Consider the following 20866-nt stretch of genomic DNA (forward strand, 5'->3'; position numbering starts at 1 on the left):
TTAGGTTAGGGCTAGTGTTAGGACTAGAGCTAATGTATGAACTAGGGGTATAATTAGGGCCAGTTTTGGGGTTAGTGTTATGGCCAGGTCAATTGTTAGGGTTACGACTAGTGTTAGCCTGATGTTTAGACCTAGAGTTAGTTTTAGGTTCAGGGTCAGTGTTCAGGTTAGAGTTAGCTTTAGGGTTAAAACCTGAATTATCACTAGGGTAAGGTCTAGGGTTAGGGTTAGTGTTTGGGTTAGGTTAAATTTTATTATTAGGGCTAGGGCTAGGTTTATGGTTAGGTCTAGGCCTAGAGATATGGCTAGATTTAAGATTAGGTTTAGGTCTAGGGCTAGTGTTTGTATTAGGTTGAGGAATAGGTTTATTTCTAGTGCTAGTGTTAGGGTTAAGTATTGGGTTAGGGTCAGGTGTAGACCTACGGTTACCATTAGGGTCAGAATAAGTGTCAGGTTTGAGTTATGGTTAGAGATAGAATGAGGGATAGGAATACGATTAGGGATAGGACTAGGGTTAGCATTAGGGTTAGGGTTGGCTTAGGGTAAGAGCTAGGGTTAGACCTAGGGTTCAGGCTACATTTAGGGTAGGGTTAGGGCTAGTGTTAGGATTAGATTTAGGGTTAAATCTAGGGTTAGGTTTCAGATTAGGTCTAGGTTTTGGTTAGAGTTAGGGCTAGGTTTAGAGTTACTGTCAATGTTTGCAGTAGAGTTACGATCTGGCCTAGTTATAAGATTGGGGTTAGGACTATGTCTGGTTTCACTGTTAGGTTTAACATTAGGGTGATGTTTATAGCTAGGGTTAGTATTAGGGTCAAAATTAAGGTCCAGGGTAGTTTTAGGATTAGGGTTTGAACTTGAATTAGGGCTAGGGTTAGGGCTAGCATAGGGTTAGGTTTTGGTTTATCTTAACCTTTAAACTTAGGGCTATGGCTTAGTTTTGTTTTAGGGCTAGGGCTATGGTTAGGGCTAGTTTTAAGATTACAATTAGGTTTAGGACTAGTGTTTGGGTTAGGTTTAGTCTTAGGTTTAGAGTTAGATTTAGTCTTAGGTTTAGAGTTAGATTTAGAGATAGGATTAGATCTAGGGTAACATCTAGGGCTAAGGATACGGCTAGTGCTAGTTCTAGTTTTATAGGTAGGATTAGGACTAGGATAAAAATAGGGTTAAAACTAGTGATAGGGCTAGGGCAAGAGTGAGAGTTAGTCTTAGGGCTAGGCTTAGGGTTTTGTTAGGTATAGGGCTTAATTAGGGCTAGGAATAGTGCTAGGTTTATGTTTATGTTTAGGCCTAGGGTTAGTTTGGGTCTTAGGGTTAGGTTTAGTGTAAATGATAAAGTTAGAGCTAAGTTTAGAGCTAGGACGAAGGTTAGAATTAGGGCTAGGGCTAGGGTTTCATTAGAGTTATGATTAGGCTAGTTTAAGGGCTAGGATGAGGGCTAGGGTTTGTGTTTTGGTTATGGCTAGGATTAGTGTTAGGGCAAGTGTCAGTTCTAGGGTTATGGTTAGGGATAGATCTAGGGTTAGGTTTATGGTTATGTTTAGCGTAAGGTTTAGATTTAGGGTAAGAGTCAAATTTAGAGTAGGGGTATTATTAGGATCAGGGTCATGTTTAGGTTTTTGTTTAGGTTAGGGTTTAGGGTTATGGCTCAAATTAGCATTAAGGTTTTGGTTAGGGTAATGATAGGGTTAGGTTTAGTGTTCAGGTTAGCTTTAGCCCAATGGGTAGGGTTATGGTTAGGCATAGGGTTAGATTTAGGACTAGGGGTAGCATTAGAATTAGGGCTTGTTTAGGGTAATTGATAGAGTTATAGCTAAGTTTACTGTTAGGGTTATCAATATGATTAGGGCTAGGGTTAGGTTTAGGGTTAGGGTTAGGGCAATGGTTTGTGTTAAGGTTAGGGCTAGGATTATATCTAGGGCAAATATCAGGTGTACGGTTACATTAGGAAATTTATTGTTAGGTTTATTGATACGTCTAGTATAAGGGTTAGGTTTAGGGGTAGGGTCAGGGTTAGAGCTAGGTATGTTATTATGGGAACGGTCAGAGTTAGGTTTTGGCTTAAGTTTAGGATTAGGGCTCAAATTAGCATTACGGTTAGGATTAGGGTAATGATAGGGTTAGGTTTATGGTTAAGGTTAGGTTTAGGTTAAAGAATAAGGTTAGGGTTAGCGATAAGGTTAGAGTTAGACCTAGGGTTACCATTAGGGTTATGGTTATGTTTAGGGTAATGGATAGGGTTAGAGCTAGTGATAAGTTTAGGGTTATGCTTAGGATTCTGGCTAGAGTTTGGGTAAGGTTTAGGGCTAGGTTTTAGGTTAGGGTTAGATTTAAAACTAGGGTTAAGTCTCAAATAATGGCTAGGTTTTAGGTTTGATTAGGGCTAGGGTTAGTGGTATGGCTAATGTATGAACTAGTGTTACAATTAGTGCCAGTTTTAGGGTTAGGGTGATGTTTAGAGTAAGGGTTATATTTAGAGTCACTATCAAGGTCAGGGTTAGTTTTAGTGTTAAGTTTGAGACTCGAATTAGGGCTAAAGTTAGTGCTAGGTGTAGGGTTAGGTTTTGGTTTAGGTTAAGGGTTACAGATATGGCTATGGCTCAATTTTGTTTTAGGGCTAAGGCTAGGGTTAAGGCTAGATTTTGGATTAGCATCAGGGTTAGGGCTAGTGTTAGAGTGAAGGTTAGGCTTAGGATAAGGGTTAGATTTAGAGTTAGGTTTGATCTAGGGTTAGGGCTCATGCTAGAGTTAGGGCTATGGTTAGGGTTATGGTAAGGAATATGGTTAGAACTAGTAATACATCTAGGATGAAAATTAGAGTTATTCTTAGGAGAAGGCTTAGGGTAAGGATTAGGGTTAGCGCTACAGTTGGGCTAGGATAGGACTAGGGTTAGTGTTACGGTTAAGCCTAGTGGTTGGGCTAGGGTTAGAGCTAGCACTGGGGTTAGGGTTAAGTTTAGGGGAATGGGTGGGGTTATAGGTAGGTTTAGGGCTAGGGTGAGGCTTAGAATTAGGATTAGGCCTAGGGTTATGGTTCAGTTTAGATTAAGGCTAGTAATAGGGCTAGGATGAGGGGTAGGTTTTCTGATAGGGTTATGGCTAGGACTTGGGCTAGGGATAATATCAAGTCTAGGGTTATGGTTAAGGATTGTTTTAAGGTTAGGTTATGGCTAGGTCTAGTGTAAGGGTTAGGTTTTGGTTAAAGTCAGATTTAGAGCTAGAATTATTATTAGTGTCACGGTTGGGGTCAGGGTTAGCATTTGGCTTACGTTACGGTTAAGGGTTTAGGGCTCTAATTAGTGTTAGAGTTAGGTTTAGAGTTAAAGGAATGAAAGGGTTTACTTTAGGTTTTAGGTTTAGGGTAATGGATGAGTTAGGTTTCAGTGATTGTGTTAGGGCTATCCTTAGGGTTAGTGTTATGTTTAGTGTAATGGATAATTTTAGAACTAGGGCTAGGGCTAGGTTATGATTTGGATTAAGTCTAGGATTAGGGTTATGTTTAGGGATAGAGCTAGGGTTTGGTTTAGAGTTATTGTTAGTGTTATGGTAAGTGTTAGTTTAGGGTTAAGGTTACAGTTAGGTTAGGATAAGTGTAAGTGTTTGAGCTAAGGTTAGGGATAGTGTGAGGGTTAGGTATAGGTTAAGTTCTAAGTTGAAGATTATGGTTAGAGTTAGGTTTAGTGTGAGGGATAGGGTTTTAATTAGGGTTAGCTTTAGGGTTAGTGTAATGGATATGTTTAGAACTAAAGTTTGGGATAGGGTTAAGGTTAGGATTAGGGCTAGGTTTAGGATTAGGGTTGAGGATAGGGCTATGGTTATGTTTAGTGTAAGGGTTAGTTTTTGAGCTAGGGTTTAGGTCTAAGAAGAGGGTTAGGGTTAGAGTTATGGTTAGGGTTAGGGCTAGGCCTAGGTTTATGCTTAGAGCTAAGTTTAGGCCTAGGATTAGCTCTAGGTTTTGTGTTAGGTTTAGGGCTATGGTTAGAACTATGGGTAATATAAAAGCTAGGGTTATGTTTAGGGGTAGTTTTAGGTTTAGGGTTATGACTAGGTCTAGTGTTAGGTCAAGATTTTGGGTTAGTGTCAGGTTTAAAGCTTGTTAATGTGTTAGGATCAGGATCAGTGTTCGGTATAGGGTTAGTTTTAGGGTTAGAGCCAGAATTAGGACTATAGTTAGGTCTAGGGATAGGGTAAGTTTTTGGTTTAGGTTAAGGGTTATTGTTAGGGCTAGTGCTAGGATTATTTTTAGGTCTAGGGCTAGAGTTATAGCTATATTTAGGATTAGCTTTGGGTCTAGTTGTAGTGTTAGGCTTAGATATAAGTACAGGGTTACTGGTAAGTCTAGGCTTAGGTTTTGGTTTTGGTTTAGGGTCAGGTTTAGACCTAGGGTTACTTTTAGGGTCAGATGAGGGTCAGGGTTAGGTTTAGAGGTAGAATGAGGGCTAGGGTGAAGACTAGTAATATGTTTAGAGTTGAAGTTAAGCTGAGCATTAGGGTTAGGACTAGGGTTAGCATTTGTGTTAGGGTTAGGTTTAGGGCTAGTGTTAGGGTTAAGATTAGGGTTAAAGCTAGGTTTAGGACTCAGATCCAGGGAATGATTTCTGTTAGGGTTAATGCTATGGTTAGGACAATGAGTAATGTATTAACTAGGGTTACAATTAATGCTAGTTTTAGTGTTACAGTTAAGACTAGGTCTTGTTGCTAGGGTTAATTTAAGTTAGAGTGATGATTAGAGCTAGGATTAGTGTTAGGGTCACCGTCAGGGTCAGAATAATTTTTAGAGTTAGGGTGTACAGTTTTGTTTTGGTTTAGGTTAAGGGTTTGGTTTAGGAATATGGCTTGGTTTTATTTTATGTCTAGTGCCAGGGCTAGGGCATGTTTCATGATTAGCATTATGGTTAGGGGTACTGTTAGGGTTTGGTTTTTCTTATGATTACAGTTAAATTTAGAGTTAGGTTTAGATTTGAGTTAGGTTTAGATCTAGAGTTAGGACTCAGGCTAAGGATAGAACTAGGGCTAGGGCTAGGGCAAGAGTTATAGCTAGGGTTAGGGTTAGGCTATGATTAAATTAGGGCTAAGATTAGCGCTAGGCTTAGTATTAGTATTAGGCCTAGGGTTAGGGCGTGGATTAGGGTTAGCTTTAGGGTTATGGTTAGGTTTATGGTAAGGGATGGTGTTATAGGTAGGTTTTGGGCTAGGGTGAGGGTTAGAATTAGGTTTAGGGCTCGGGTTATGGTTTGGGTTAGGATTAAGGCTAGGTTTAGGGCTAAGATTATGGTTAGGGCTAATTTCAAGTCTAGGTTATATTTTAAGATAGTTCAAAGTTAGGTTTATAGCTATGCCTTGTGTAAGCATTAAGTTTAGTGTTAGGGTCAGGTTTAGAGATAAGGGTATTACTAGGGTCATGGTCAAGATGAGTGTTTTGGATAGGTTAAGGTTTAAATTTAAGACTTGAATTAGCATTAAGATTAGGATCAGCATAATGATAGGGTTAGGTTTAGGTTAGTTTTCAGGTTAGATTAGTGTAATGGATAGGCTGAAGATTAGGGATAGGGTTAGGTTTAGGCCTAGGGTTAGCATTAGGTTTAGGGTTATGGTTAGGGTAATGGATAGGGTTAGAGCTAGGGTTGCAGCTAGGGTTATGTTTACAATCAGTGATAGGGTTAAAGTTAGGTTTAAGGTTAAAGCTAGGGTTAGGGCTCGGAATGGGGCTAGGATTTGGGTTAAGTTAGGGCTACGTTTAGGGTTACAACTAATGTAAGTACTAGGGTTATGATTAGGGCTAATTTTAGTGTTAGAGGTTAGGACTAGGTCTATTTTTAGGTTTAGGTTTAGGGTTAGTGTTATGTTTAGACGTAGGGATACTGTTAAGGTCAGAGTCAGGGTGAGGATTAGTTTTAGGGTTCGGCTTAAGACTCGAATTATTGCTAGGGTTAGTGCTAGGTGTAGGATTAGGGCTTGGTGTATGTTAAGGATTAGGGTTATGTCCATGGCTCGGTTTTGTTTTAGAGATGGGAATATGATTAGGGCTAGTTTTAGGATTAGCCTTAGGGTTAGGGCTAGGGTTAGGTTTATGTTTAGGCTTACTGTTAGGGTTATATTTAGAGTTAGTGTTAGATCTAGGGTTATGGCCAGGTATATGAATATGGCTAGGGTTAAACCTATGGTTGGGCTAGGATTAGGTTTCCAGTAAAGTATAGGTTTAGAAGTAGAGTTAGTGCTAGGGTGAAAGTTAGAATTAGTCCTTGGGCTAGGTTTAGGGTTAGGGTTAGGGATAGGGCTAAATTAGGGCTAAGATTAGGGCTAGAGTTAGTATTAGTGTTAGCCCTAGAGTTAGGGTTAGGCCTAGGGGTAGGGTTAGGGTTATAATTAAGGCTATGTTTAGGGCTAGGAAAAGGACTAGCTTTTGTGCTAGGGTTAGGGCTAAAGTCAGGTCTAGGGTTATGGTTAGGGATAGTTTTAGGGTTAGGTTTAAATCAAAGTCTAGTGTAAGGGTTAGGTATAGGGTAATAGTCAGGTGTAGAGCTAGGGGAATGATTAATGTCAGGGTCAGTGTTGGGCTTTGGTTTAGGTTTGAGTTTAGGGTTAGGGATTGAAATAGCATTAGAGTTAGCATTAGGGTAATGATAAGGTTAGGTTTAGGGTTCAGGTTAGGTTTAGGGTAATTGACAGTTTGGGGGATAGTGATAGGGTTATTGTTAGGCCTAGGGATAGCATTAGGGTAAGGGTAATGTTTAGGGTAAAGGATACAGTTTAGGGCTAGGGTGATGTTTAGGATTAGGTCTTGAGTTAGGGTTAGGGTGACGGTTAGAACTAGGGTTAGGTTTAGGGTTATGTTTAGCATAAGGGTTAGGTTCTGAGCTATGTTTAGGGCTAGGCTGGGAGTTAGCTTCAGGGTTAGGTCTAGGAATAGGCTTACCAGAGGTTTTGGGTTGTACTTAGTGTTAGAGTTAGACCTAGGATTAGTGGTAGGGTCAGTATAAGGGTCAGGATAAGGGTTAGAATTTGGGTAGGGTTAGAGCTAGAATGAGAGTTCGGGTTAGGGGTATTAATAGATTTAGGGTTTTGGTCAGCCTAAGGATTAGGGATAGGTCTAGGTTTATTCTTACGTTTAGGGTTTTGCTTAGGGTAAGGAATTGTTTTAGAGTTAGGTTTGGGCTATGTTTAGGGTTCGAGTTAGGGTTAAATCTAGGTTTAGGGCTTGGATTAGTGTTAGTTTTTGTGTTATGGTTAGGAATAGGATTAGGGCCACAGCTAATGTAAAAACTAGGGTTAAAATTAGGTTAGTTTTAGTGTTACAGTTAGTTTTTGTGTTAGGGTTAGTTTTAAGTTTAGGGTGATATTTATAGCTAGGGTTTGTGGTAGGATAAGACTCAGGTCAGGGTTCATTTTAGGGTTAGGGATAGGACTCAAATCATTGTTAGGGTTATTTTTAGCATTCAGTTTAAGGTGAAGGTGGTGTTTAGAGCTACATTGAGTGTTAGGATATGACCAGGGTCAGTGTTAGTTTTAAAGTTAGTGTTAGAACTCAAATTAGGGCTAGGGTCAGGTCTAGGTTTATTGTTAGGGTTTGGTTTAAGTTAATGTTTAGGGTTAGAGCTACTGCTTTGTTTTGGTTTAGTCCTAGGGTTAGGTTCAGAGATAGTGTAAGTGTTAAGCTTAGGCTTAGGGTTAGGGTTAGATTGGAGTTAGGGTTAGATCTAGGGTTAGGGCTGGGACTAAGGATAGGGCAAGGGTTAGGGCTAGGGCTAGGGTTACAATAAGGGATAGTGATAGAACTAGGGATAGGTTTAGGGCGAGATTTAGAATGAGTCTTAGGTCTACAGTTCGTGTTAGGGTTAGATATAGGGCTAAATTAGTGCTAGGATTAGGGTTAGATATATTGTTTGGCTTAAGCCTAGTTTTAGGGTTAGGGTTATAATTAAGTTTAGGGAAAGAGTTGGCATTATAGCTGGGTATAGAGGTAGGGTGAGGATTAGAATTAGGGTTAGGGGTAGGCTTAAGGTTAGATTTATGATTAAAGCTAGATTTAGGGCTAGGATAAGGGCTAGGGTTTGTTTTAGGTTTAGGACTAGCATTGGGGATACAGCTAATTTCAGGTCCAGAATTATGGTTCATGTTAGTTTTAGGGTTAGGATTATGGCTACGTCTATGGTAAGGGCTAGATGTAGGGTTATGTTCAATTTAGAGCTAGGGATTTTATTAGGGACAAGGTCAGGTTTAGGTTTTTGGATAGGTTGAGGTTTCAAGTTTGGGCTTGAATTAGTTTTAGTGTTAGGGTTAGGGAAATGATAGGGTTAGGTTTAGGTTCAGGTTAAATTCAGGGTAATGGATTGGGTTAAGATTAAGGATAGGTTTAGGTTCATGCCTAGGGTTAGCATTAGGCTTATGGTTATGGTTATGGTAATGGATAGAGTTTGAGATCAGTTTAGGGATAGGTTTATGGTTACAAATAACACTAGGTTTAAAGCTAGGATTAAGGCTAGGTTTTGGGTTAAGTTAGGTATAAGGTTAGGGTTATGGCTAATGTAAGTACTAGGGTGATGTTTAGGGCTAATTTTAGGGCTAGAGTTAGTGTTAGGGTTAGGTTTAATGTTAGGGTAATATTTAGAAATACTAGTGTTAGGGTCAGTGTCAGGTTCAGGGTTAGTTTAAGGGTTCAGCTTACAACTCATATTAGGGCTAGGGTTATGGCTAGGTTAAAGGTTACGGTTTGGTTTATGTTAAGGGTTAGGGTTATAGCTATAGCTAGGTTTTGTTTTAGGGCTAAGGCTAGGGTTAGGGCTAGTTTTAGGATTAATGTTATATTTTGGGCTAGTGTTAGAGTTTGGCTTAGTCTTTGGGATAGGGCTCTATTTAGAGTTAGGTTTTGTTTAAGATTAGTGCTAGGGTAAAGGATAGGGCAAGGGATAGGACTAGGGTTAGGGCTAGGATTAAGGTTACGGTAAGGGATAGTGTTAGAATGAGTGAAAGATCTAATGTGAGAGTTGGAGTTAGTCTTAGGACTAGGGTTAGGGATAGGGCTAAATAAGGGCTAAGATTATGGCTAGGGTAAGTGTCAGGGTTAGGCCTCAAGTTTGGGTTAAGGTTATAATTAAGGCTATGTTTAGGGCTAGGGTTTGTGTTAGGGTTAGAGCTAGAATTATGGCTAGGGCTAACATCAGGTCTAGGTTTACAGTTAAAGATAGTTTTAGGGAAAGGTTTATGGCTAAGTACATTTTAAGGGTTAAGTATAGGGTAATAGTCAGGTTTAGAGCTAGCTAATTCTGAGAGCCAGGGTCAGTGGTAGGGCTTGGTTTAGGTTTGAGTTTAGGGTTATGGCTCAAATTAGAGTTAGGGTTATCATTAGGGTAAAGATAGGTTAGGTTTAGGTTTCAAATTATGTTTAGGGTAATTGATAGTTTTGGGGATAGTGATAGTTTAGCATTAGGATAAGGGTTATGTTTAGGGTAATGGATACAGTTAGAGTTAAGGTTAGGGCTAGGGTTATGGTTAGGATTAGGACTTGGGTTAGGGTTAGGGTGAGGGTTAGGATTAAGGCTAGGCTTACCACTCAGATGAGGGTTTGTGTTAGGGCTAGGGCTAGGATTAAGGCTAGGGCTAATATCAGGTCTAGCATTATGGTTAAGGATAGTTGTAGGATTTGGTTATGAATAGGTCTATTGTAAGGGTTAGGTTTAGGGTAAAGGTCAGGTTTAGAGCTAGGTGTATTATAATTGTCAGGGTCAGGATTAGGGATTGGTTTCAGTTAAGGTTTAGGGTTAAGTCTCAAATTAGCATTAGGTTTGGTGTAAGGGATATGGTTAGGTTTAGGGTTCACATTAGGTTTAGGGTTTTGAATAGCCTTAGGGATAGCTATACAGTTAGGTTTAGTCCTATTTTTGCATTTGGGTTAGGCTTATGTTTAGGTAAAAGATAGGATTACAACTAGGGTTAGGGCTACGTTTATAGTTAGGATTAGGGATAGTGTTAGGGTTAAGGTTAGGGTTATGATTAGGCCTAGGTTTAGGGTTACGTTTTGGGTAAGTTGTATGGTTGGAGCTATATTTAGCACTGTGGTGAGGATTAGGGTTAGACTAGGTCTAGGGTAAATGTTAGGGTTAGGGCTACATTTAGCATTAGGGTTAAGTTTAGAGTTATGGTAATGGATAGAGTTAAAGCTAGTGTTTGGCCAATGGTTACAGTTAAAATTAGGGTTAAAGTTACGGTTAGGGATACCTCTATGTTAGTGTTTAGGGTTAGGATTAGGGCTCAGTTTAGAGGTAGTGTTAGGACTAGAGTTACTTTATTCAAATTTCTTTGATACAATCCAGGATTCATCTTTAACTCACCTCACACTGTTTCCCAGGTTTAGGACTTTGGGTTCAACTGTTTGGTGTCCGGAACAGTTAGTATTTTTATTTTACTTCATTTTGACTTTTATGAGTAAATGTAAATAGACCTGAAAATCAAACAGGGTTTATGCTAGCTGCTTGAAGCTGCACACACACCCTCAATTATTTTGGGGGACACTGTGGTATGTTCCTTGTGAATGTAGGCCTAAGCTGAAGCATGCAAAACAACTTTATTTGATAGACCTTTAGGAGAAAGCAGGGAATATGCATGCACTGAAATTCCTCCCATAATTATTTTGTCAGATTTGTTTGATACTGAGTAGGATTCATTATTTAGCTTGCCCCACAGGGCTTTCCAAGTATGGGACTTCAAGCATCATTTGTTCTCTAATCAGGTTAGGGTTAATGTTAGGTTTAGGTTTAGCACTAGGGTTAGATTTAGTGTTAGGATGAGAGTAAGTTTTGTACAAATTTCTTTGATACTTGGAAGGAGTCATCTTTAACCCAGTGTTAATATGCTCCTCAGGTTTGGGCCTTCTCATTTCAATGGTTTGGTAACAGGGACACTCTGTATGTTAAGGTTTCACTTCATATTAACCCATAAAGGTAAATGAAAATGGAGGTTGAAATCAAACCGTGTTGGTGCTAGCTGCTTGAAACTTCAAACACTGAATCAGTTCTCTGTGGAAACTCTCTGGATTGTTCCTTGTGAAAGTAGCCCTAAGATGAAGATGGCAAAAATATCTTTATCCAAGAGTCCTTTACCAGAAAACAGAGAAATATGCATGAACTGAAATACCACCTCAATTATTTGATTATATATCTTTGATACTGCATAGGATTCATTTGATAGCTTAGCCCACTCCCAAGTTTGGGACTTCTAGGATCACCTTTTTTTTAAACAGGTTAGGGTTTGTGTTAAGTTTAGTGTTAGGGCTAGTGTTAGAGCTAGTATTAGGGATAGAGTTACTTTTGTTCAAACTTCTTTGATACTGGGCAGGATTCATTTTTCTCCTATTCTTACTATACTCAACATATTTGGGCCTCCTAGGTTCAATGGTTCACTGTAGGGAACAGTTTGTATTTGAACGTTTCAGTTCTTTTTTTCTTATACAGATAAATGGAAATGGAGTGGGAAAACAAAAGCATTGATGCTAGCTGCTTGAAACTTCACACTCCATCAATGTTCTTTGAACAATCTCTGGTTTGTTCTTTTGATAGTATGTCTAATGTGAAGCATTAAAAACAACTTTATCCAAGTGTCCTTTAAGAGATAACAGGGAAATGTGCATGTACTGATATACTCCATCAATTTTTTGGTCAGATATCTTTTATACTGCACAGTATTTATCCCTGAGCTTTCCCTACTAGTCTCCCCAAGTTTGGAAATTCTATGATCAAATGTTCTGTAAAAATGCTAGGGTTTAGGGAATAGCTATGGTAAGAGCTAGTGTTAGGGTTAGAGTTAGTTGTATTCAAAATTTTGTGATAATTGGCAGGATTTATCTTTTAGCTAGATTTACTGTCTTTCCAGGTTTAGGCCTTCTCCGTTCACAGGCTTGCTGTCAGGAACAGTTTGTATTTTAAAATATCACTTCATTTTGACATATACCAGAAAGTTAATGGAGTTGAAAATCAAACAGTTTTGTGCTAGCTGCTTGAAACTTCACACACTCCATCAGTTCTCTGTGGGGAATCTAGTATGTTCCTTGTGAAAGTAGGCCTGTGTTTAATATGCAAAAACAACTTAATCTATGAGACTTTTAAGAGAAAACAGGAAAATATGCATGTACTGAAATACCTCCCATTATTATTTGGTCAGATTTGTTTGATGTTGCATAGGATTCATCACTTAGCTTGTCCCACAAGGCTCCCCAAGTATAGGAATTCTAGGATCAATGGTTCTCTAATCAGGTTAGGGTTAATATTAGGTTTAGGGATATAGCTAGGGCTAGGATTAGAGGTAATGTTAAAGTGAGAGTTATTTTTTTTTTTATTTCTTTGATACTGGGCAGAAATCATCTTATATCTAGCCTTAGTATGCTCTCAAGTTATGTTCTTCTCAATTCAATGGTTCTCTATTATGAACACTTTGTATTTTAAGGTTTCACTTAATTTTGAAACCTGTTAATAAGTGGAAATCAAACAGGCATTCCTTCCCCTAAACCTAAGCATAAACATAGCCCTAATCCTAGGCCTAAGCCTAACACTAACCCTAGTCTTATTCCTAGCACTAATTTATCCCTAACTATAACTCTAGCCCTAAGACTAACTCTAACTCTTGCCATAGCCCTGTTCCTAGTTCTAACCCTATCCTTTACCATAACCCAAACACTAGCCCTAATGTTAGCTCTACAAGTTGCCATAGCCTTAACCCTAGAATTAACCATAACTGTAAATCTACTCCTAAGCCTAAACTCACCCTATCAGTAGCAATGACACTAATGCTAATCATCAAACTACCCTTAACTTTAGCCTTAGCCCTAAAACAAAACCGAGCCACAGGACTAACTCTAACCCTTAACCTAAACCAAATCCTAACTCTACATTTAGCCCTAAGCGTACCCTAATTCGAGTCCTATCCCTAACCCTAAAATGAACTGTGACCCTGACTCTGACACTAACACTAAACCTAGTTAAAAACATCACCCTAAACCTAAACCTAATCCTAAAACTAGACTTAGTCCTAAATGTAACCCCAAAACTAGCCCTAATCGTAGCCTTAGTCCTTACATTAGCCATATCCCTAAGAAGGGCCCAACTGTAACCCAAAACCTAGCCCTAATCCAAGACCCAACCCTAGCTTTAACCCTGTCTCAAACCCTAAACCTAGCCCTAACCTTGCCCTAAACCTAATCCTAATTTTAATCCTTACACTAAATCTAAACCTAACCCAACTCTAGCCCTAACTCTATCAACAACCCTAGTCCTAACCTTAGATCTAACCCTATCATTACCCAAACCCTAACCCTAACCCTAATGCTAATCCTCAACCTGATCCTAGCACTATCCCTAACCCTAAACTATCCATTACTCTAAACCTAACCTGAACCCTAATCCTAACCATATCATTATCCAAACTCTAATCTTAATCCTAATGCTAACTCGAGCCCTAATCCTAAACCTTAACCTAAACCAAACCCTAAAACTTACCCTGACCATAATAATACCCATACCTCTAAACCTGAACCTAACCCTCATCCTAACCCTTATATTATACTTAGCCAAAAGTCTATCCCCAAAAATATCCATAACCATAACCCTATAGCTGACATTAGCCCTAGTACTAATGCTAACCTAAACCTAACATAATCCCTAGTCCTAATCTTATGCCTAACACTAGTTTATATCCTAACCCTATCCCTAACCCTAATTTTAACCCTCACCCTACCCCTAAACCTAGCTGTAACATCATACCTTACCCTTACCCTAACTCTACCCCTAACACTAGCTCTAACCATATCCCTAATCCTAAGCAAAACCCTAACAATAATGGGAACCCTAGACCTAACCCTAATCGTTAGGATAATCAAAATCTAACCTTATAAATAGTTCTAACGCTAACCTTTATTCTAGCTGTAACCCTACCCTAATCCTGAGCTTTATTCTGACAATAACACTAACTATAGGTCTATACCTTACCCTAACCCAAGACCAAACCCTAACACTATCTCTAACAGTAAACTTATACCTAAACCTGACCCTACCACTAGCCCTAGACCTAAACCTAATCCTAAATCTAGCCTTAACTCTAGCCCTAGACGTAAACAAAAACCTATTACTAGCCCTAACATTAACCCTTAAATTAAAACAAAGACTAACCCTACCCCTAGACATAAACCTGATCCTAATTCTGGCTTTAACCTTAACTCTAACTCTTACGTGAACACTGACCCGGCATTTAACACTAAGCTATCTGTAAACCTGACTGTAACTGGAAAACTTAAACCTAACACTAGATACTAGCCATAACCCTAACTTCTAAACAAGCCTTAAAATCATAATCCTATCTACTTACATTACCCATAGTCCTACACTACACCTTAACCATCAAAAAAAAAAAAAAAAAAACTAGAGTGAATCCCAGGCCTAAACCTAGCCCTAAGCATAACCCTAACCCTAACCTTAGCCCTAATCCTAACCCTAGTCCTAAACCTTATTCAAAGCCTAACTTTTACCCTAGAGATAAACTTAGACCTATCCTTAACTCTAACCCTAACCCTAAACTTAAGCCTATCACTAAAACTAGCTCTAAACGTACACATTACCCTAACCATAAATCTAACCCTATTGATAACCCTAGCCATAACCCTAACCCTAACACTAACCATAACTGGAAAACTAATCCTAAACCTAACCCTAAACCTAACACTTGCCATAGCCCTAACCCTAGCTCAAACTTTAACCCATAAAATAAACCTAAACATAACCATAGCCTTCACACTAACCCTAAAACTAAATCTAACCCTAACCCTAAACCTAAACCTTCATTTAAACATATCCATTACCCTAACCCTTATTCTAACCATAATGATAAGCGTAGTCCTAACCCTAACCCTAACCCTAAAACTACCATAATCCTATCACTACACCTAATGCTGAACCTAACCCTTCACCTGGCATTAGCCATATCTCTAGCTCAAACCCTCACCCTTAACCTAAACATAACCCTATACAAAACCCTAACCCTCATCCTAGCCCTAATCCTAACTGTAACCATAACCCAAAGCCTAGCTCAAACTCTATCCATTTCGCTTACCATAACCCTAAACATAATACTACACCTAGCCATAACCCTTACCCTAACTCTAGTCTTAGCCCTGATTCTCACTTCTTTTTAACCATAGCCCTAATCATTAGCCTAAATCTAACCCTAACCCTAAAACTTGCCCTAACCCTAAACCTAACCCTAGCCTTAATCCTAACCATAATCCTAGCCCTAACCCTAGCTCTAACACTATCCATTACCCTAACCATTATGATAACCCTAATGCTAACCCTAGGATAACCCTAACCCTATCTCTAACCCTAACTCTATCCATTACCCTAAACCTAACCTTAACCCTAAATCTAACCAAAAGCATTACCCTAATCTTAACCCTAAGCCTAACGCTAATAAGAGCCCTGACCATAAGCCTTAATTTAAACCAAACCTTAACAATGACTGTGACCCTAATAATAACCCTATCTCTAAACCTGACCCTAATGCTCAACCTAACACTTACACTAGAAATAGCCATAAACCTAAACAAAAATTAACCCTAACTATAAACCTAGACCTGAAATTACCCCTAGCCCTAATCATAGCCCTAACCCTAACACAAAACCTCGCCCTAATCCTAGCCTTAAACCTCACCCTAATACTAGCCCTAAACACAGGCTTAATCCTCATCCTAACATGAACCCTAGCCCTAACCGTATCTGAACCCTCGCCCTAAACCTATCTATAGCAGCATACCTTACACTAATCCTAACCCTAAACTCAGTCCTAAACCTAGGCCTAGCCCTAACACTAAACCTAGCATTAATCCTAGAACTAATTTAACCCTCACGCTAACCCTACCCCTAACTATCACCCTAGCACTAACCCTAGTTCTAAACCTATCCCTTACCATAACCCATAACCTAGCCCTAAACCTAGACCCAACGCTAGCCCATAATTTGCCCTAGCTCTAAAACTAGACCTAACCCTAACTCTAAAGCAAACCCTAAGCCTAAGCCTAAACCTCAACCTAACAGTAGCCATAATCCTAATGCTAGTTGAAAAACTAGTCCTTACCATAGGCTTATCACTCAAACTAAACCAAATCTTAGGCTTAACACTAATCCTTAACATAAATCAAACCCTAAGCTTATACCTAGCCAAAACCTAGCCCTAATTCGAGTTCTAACCCTAACTCTAGAACTTACCCTGACCATGACTCAGACCCTATCACTAACCTTGGCTCTAAACATCACCCTAAACCTAAACCTAAACTGAACACTAGACCTAGACCTAACTCTAACCCTAAAACTAGCCCTAGTCATAATGTTAGTTCTTACATTAGCTGTAGTCCTGTAATAACAGAAAAAAACTAGCCCTAATCCAAGACCTAAACCTAGCATTAAGCCTAACCCTAACCTTAAACCTAACCCTATCCCTATCCCTAACACTAGCTCTAATCCTAGCTCTAAACTTATCCCTTACCCTAAGCCAAACCCTCAACCTAATGCTACCCTAGTCCTAAACCTAACCCTTAGCCTACCACAAATCATGACTCTAATACTAATCCAAACCTCAGCCCTCATTCTAGCTCTAACCCTAACCCAAACCCTAACCCTATTCCTGACCCTTATTCTGACCCTAACTCTAACCCTAGGTTGAAACCTGACCTACCACTAAACTGAACCCTAACACTGGCCCAATGGGTAAACCTATACCTAAACCTAACCTTAACACTCGACCTAGACAAAAGCCTAATTCTAAATCTAGCTATATCTCTAGCACTAGCCCAAAACAAAAACCTAGCCCTAGCCCTAACAATAACCCTTAACCTAACCCAAACACTAACCCTACCTCTAGACCTAACACTCGCCCTAATTCTGGCCCCAACAATAAATCTAACCCTAGCACAAACAAAGACACATCTCCTAACAAAAACCCTAGTCCTAAACATTATGCTAACCCAAAATCTAGCCATAACCCTAACCCTACACTTAACAATAATCTTAACCCTAGCTCTTACATTACCCATAGCCTTAATGCTAGCCCTAAATCAAATACAAAACTTAGCCCTAATCCTAGCCCTACCATAGCCCTAAGTGAAACCATAACCCTAACTCTCACATTAGATCTAACCCTAGCTCAAACACTAAAACTTACCATAAACATAACCCTAGAACTAACCATAACCTGAATCCTAATCCTAGCCCTAATCCTAACCATAATCAAGGCCAAACCCTACTTCTAACTCTATCCATTACCATAAACATAACCCTAAACCTAATGCTAAACCTAGCCATCAACTTAACACTAATCCTAAAACTACACCTGACACTAACCCTAACACTTGCCATAGCCCTAACCATAGCTCAAACCCTAACACTTACCCTAACCCTAACCCTAACACAAACCCTAGGCCTAACCCTAACCTTAACCCTAACCCTTCCCATAATCCTAACCATAAACCTAGCCCTACACCTATCTGTTACTCTAAATATAAGCCTAACCCAAATGCTAACCCTAGGCCAAAACTTAAACCTATTGCTAACACTAACCCTATCCATTACCTAATCCTAACCTGAACACTAAAATTCAACCTATCAATTACTCTAACCCTAACCCTAACCCTAATGCTAATTTGAGCCCTACACCTAAACCATAACCTAAAACAAACTCTAAACAACACACTGATTCTAATAATACACCTAGATGTAAACTTGGCCCTAACTTTAAACCTAATGTTTACACTAGACCTAGCCATAAAACTAACCCTAACAGTATCCCTAACCATAATCCTAGACCTGACATTATCCTTCTACGAAATTCTTGCCCTAAAACTAACACAAACCCGATCCCTCATCCTAGCCCTAAACCTAGCCTTAATCCTAAAATGAACTCTAACCCTAGCCCAATTCCTAATCTCAACCCTCGCCTTAGTTCTGAATCTAGTTATTACAACATCCCTTCCCCTTCCCCTTCCAATAACCCTAACACTATCACTAACTCTAACCTGAGCCCTAAATTTAGGCCTAACCATAACACTAATGCAGCTCTAATCTTAGCCCTAATTTATTGCTAACTGTAACCCTAACTCTAACCCTTGTCCTAAAACTAACTCTAACTCTCACCCTAGACCTATTTCTAGTACTAACCTTATCTGTTTCCATAACCCTAACACTATCCCTAACCTTAGCCCTAACCCTAGCTCTAACCCTAGATGCAACCATAACTCTAAATCTAACCCTAACTCTAAGCCTAAACATCACCATACCACTAGCTCAAACACTATCGCTAATCCTAACACTAACCCTAACACAAGCCCTAGACCTAAACCAAAACTGAGCCATAGCCCTAACACTAATCCTAACCTAACCGTAATCCTGTACCTGACATTAGCCCTAATCCTAATTCTTTCCCTAAACTTAACAAAAAACATAACAATACACCTAGCCTTAATCCTATCTCTAATTTGAGTGTTATCCCTAACCCTAAAACTAACACTGATCCTGACTCTGACCCTAACAATAACCCCATCTCAAATCTTCACCCTAAAGCTTAACTTAACCCTAATACTAGACCTAGCCCTAACCTTAGTCATAAAACTAGCCCTAATTGTAACCATAATTTTTACATTAGACATAGCCCTAACCCTAGCCCTAAGCTAATCTAAAACTAAACCCTAATCTGAGCCCTAACCCTAGCTTTAACACTAACCCTAACCCTAACTCTAAACCTAGCCTTAATCCTAACCATAACCCAAGACCTAACTCTAGCTATAATCCTATCAATTAGCTTAGCCTAACTCTACCCCTAATGCTAACCCTAGGATAACCTGAACCCTATCTATAACCCTAACCCTATCCATTACCTTAAACCTAACCTGAAACCTATACCTAACCATATCCATTACCCTAACACTAAATCTAACCCTAAAGTTAATTTGAACCCTAACCCTAAACCTCAACCAAAACAAACCCTGACTCTGTCCCTGACTGTAATGATACCCCAAGCTCTAAAGCTGACCCAAACCCTCAACCTAAATCTTTCACTATACCTAGCCATAAACCTAACCCTAAAACTATCCCTAGCCATAACCCTAGACCTGAAATTAGCCCTAGTCCAATGATAGCACTATCCCTAACAAAAACCATAGCCATAATCCTGGCCCTAAACATATCTTTAAACCTAACCTTAATTCTAAACTAGCCCTAACCCTTATTTTACCCCTTGCCCTAGGCCAAAATCTCGCTATATCATCATACCATACACTAACCCTATTCTTAAATCTAGCCCTAAACCAAGGCCTAACCCTAATACTAACACTAACTCTAATCCTAGCCCTTATTTAGCCCTAACCCTAAACTTAATCATATCCCTAGCCCTAAGACTAACTCTAGCTCTCGCCGTAGCCCTAGCCTTAGTGCTAACCTTATCCCTTACAATATCCCAAAGCCTAGCCCTAACCCTAGCCCAAACCTAGCCCAAAACTTAGCCTTAGCCCTACATATAAATCTAACACTAACTCTAAATCTAATCCTAACCCTAAACCTAAACTTCACCCTAACATCAGCCCTAACCTTAATGCTAATTTGAAAACTAGCCCTAACCTTAGCCATAGCCCTCAAACAAAACTAAGCTATAGCCCTAATCCTAACCCTTAACCTAAACCAAATCCTAAAGCTACCCCTGGTCCTAACCCTACAACTAATACTGACCCTGACTCTGCCCCTAAAACTAACCCTAGCTCTAAATATCACCTTAAGCCTAAACATAAACCAACACTAGACCTAGCCCTAAACCTAAACATAAAACTAGCCCAAATTTAAAGCCAGATCTTACATTAGGCATAGCCCTAACCCTAACACAAAACCTAAGCCTAGCCTGAGCCCTAACCCTAGCTTTAACACAAGCCCTAAATATAAACCTAGCCCTAACCCTAACCAAAACCCTAACCCTAACTCTAACCCTATCCCTTATGCTAAGCCAAACCCTCATCCTAATGCTACCAGAGTTCTAACCATAATCCTTAGCCTAACCCAAACCCTAACCCTATTACTAGTCCTAACTCTAGCCCTCATTCTATCTCTAACCATATCCCAAAGCCTAAGCATATCCCTGACCCTTATTCTGACCCAAACACTAACCCTTGGTCTAAGCCTGACCCTAACTCTAAACCGAACACTAACACTAGCCCTACTGGTAGATCTATACCTATTTTAACCATAATACTAGCACTATACCTAAACCTAATCCTAAATATAACCTAACCCTAACTATAGACCTATCCAAAACCCTAAACCTAAAATTAGCCATAAACATAAACCAGGGTCTTTCATTACCATTAGCCCTAATGCTATCCATAAATCTCACACAAAACATAGCCCTATCCCTAGACATAAGCCTAAACCTACCCCAAACCCTAGCCCAAACCCTAACCCTAATGCATGCCCTATCCCTAACCCTATCACAAATTCTAACACTTACCCTAAACATAACTCTAGCCCTAACCTTAAACCTAAACCTAGCCCTAATCTTGACTGTAACCATAGCCCAAATATTAGATCTAATTTTATCCACTACCTTAAAAGAGCCCTGAACCTAATGCTAATCCTAGCCCTAACCATAATCCTAACCCTAAACCTCGCCTTAGACCTATCCCTAGCTCAAACCCTAACACTTACCCTAAACTAAACTTAACTCTAACACTAAAAATATGCCTAACCATAACTCTAGCCCTAATCCTAAGCTTAACCCAAGCCCTAACACTAGCACTAACCCTATTCATTATCCTAAACATAAGCCTAACCCAAATGCTAACCTTAGGTTAAACCCTAAC

The sequence above is a fragment of the Marmota marmota genome, unplaced genomic scaffold (assembly GCF_001458135.2).
Source record: "Marmota marmota marmota unplaced genomic scaffold, marMar, whole genome shotgun sequence".
NCBI classification, from domain to species: Eukaryota; Metazoa; Chordata; class Mammalia; order Rodentia; family Sciuridae; genus Marmota; species Marmota marmota.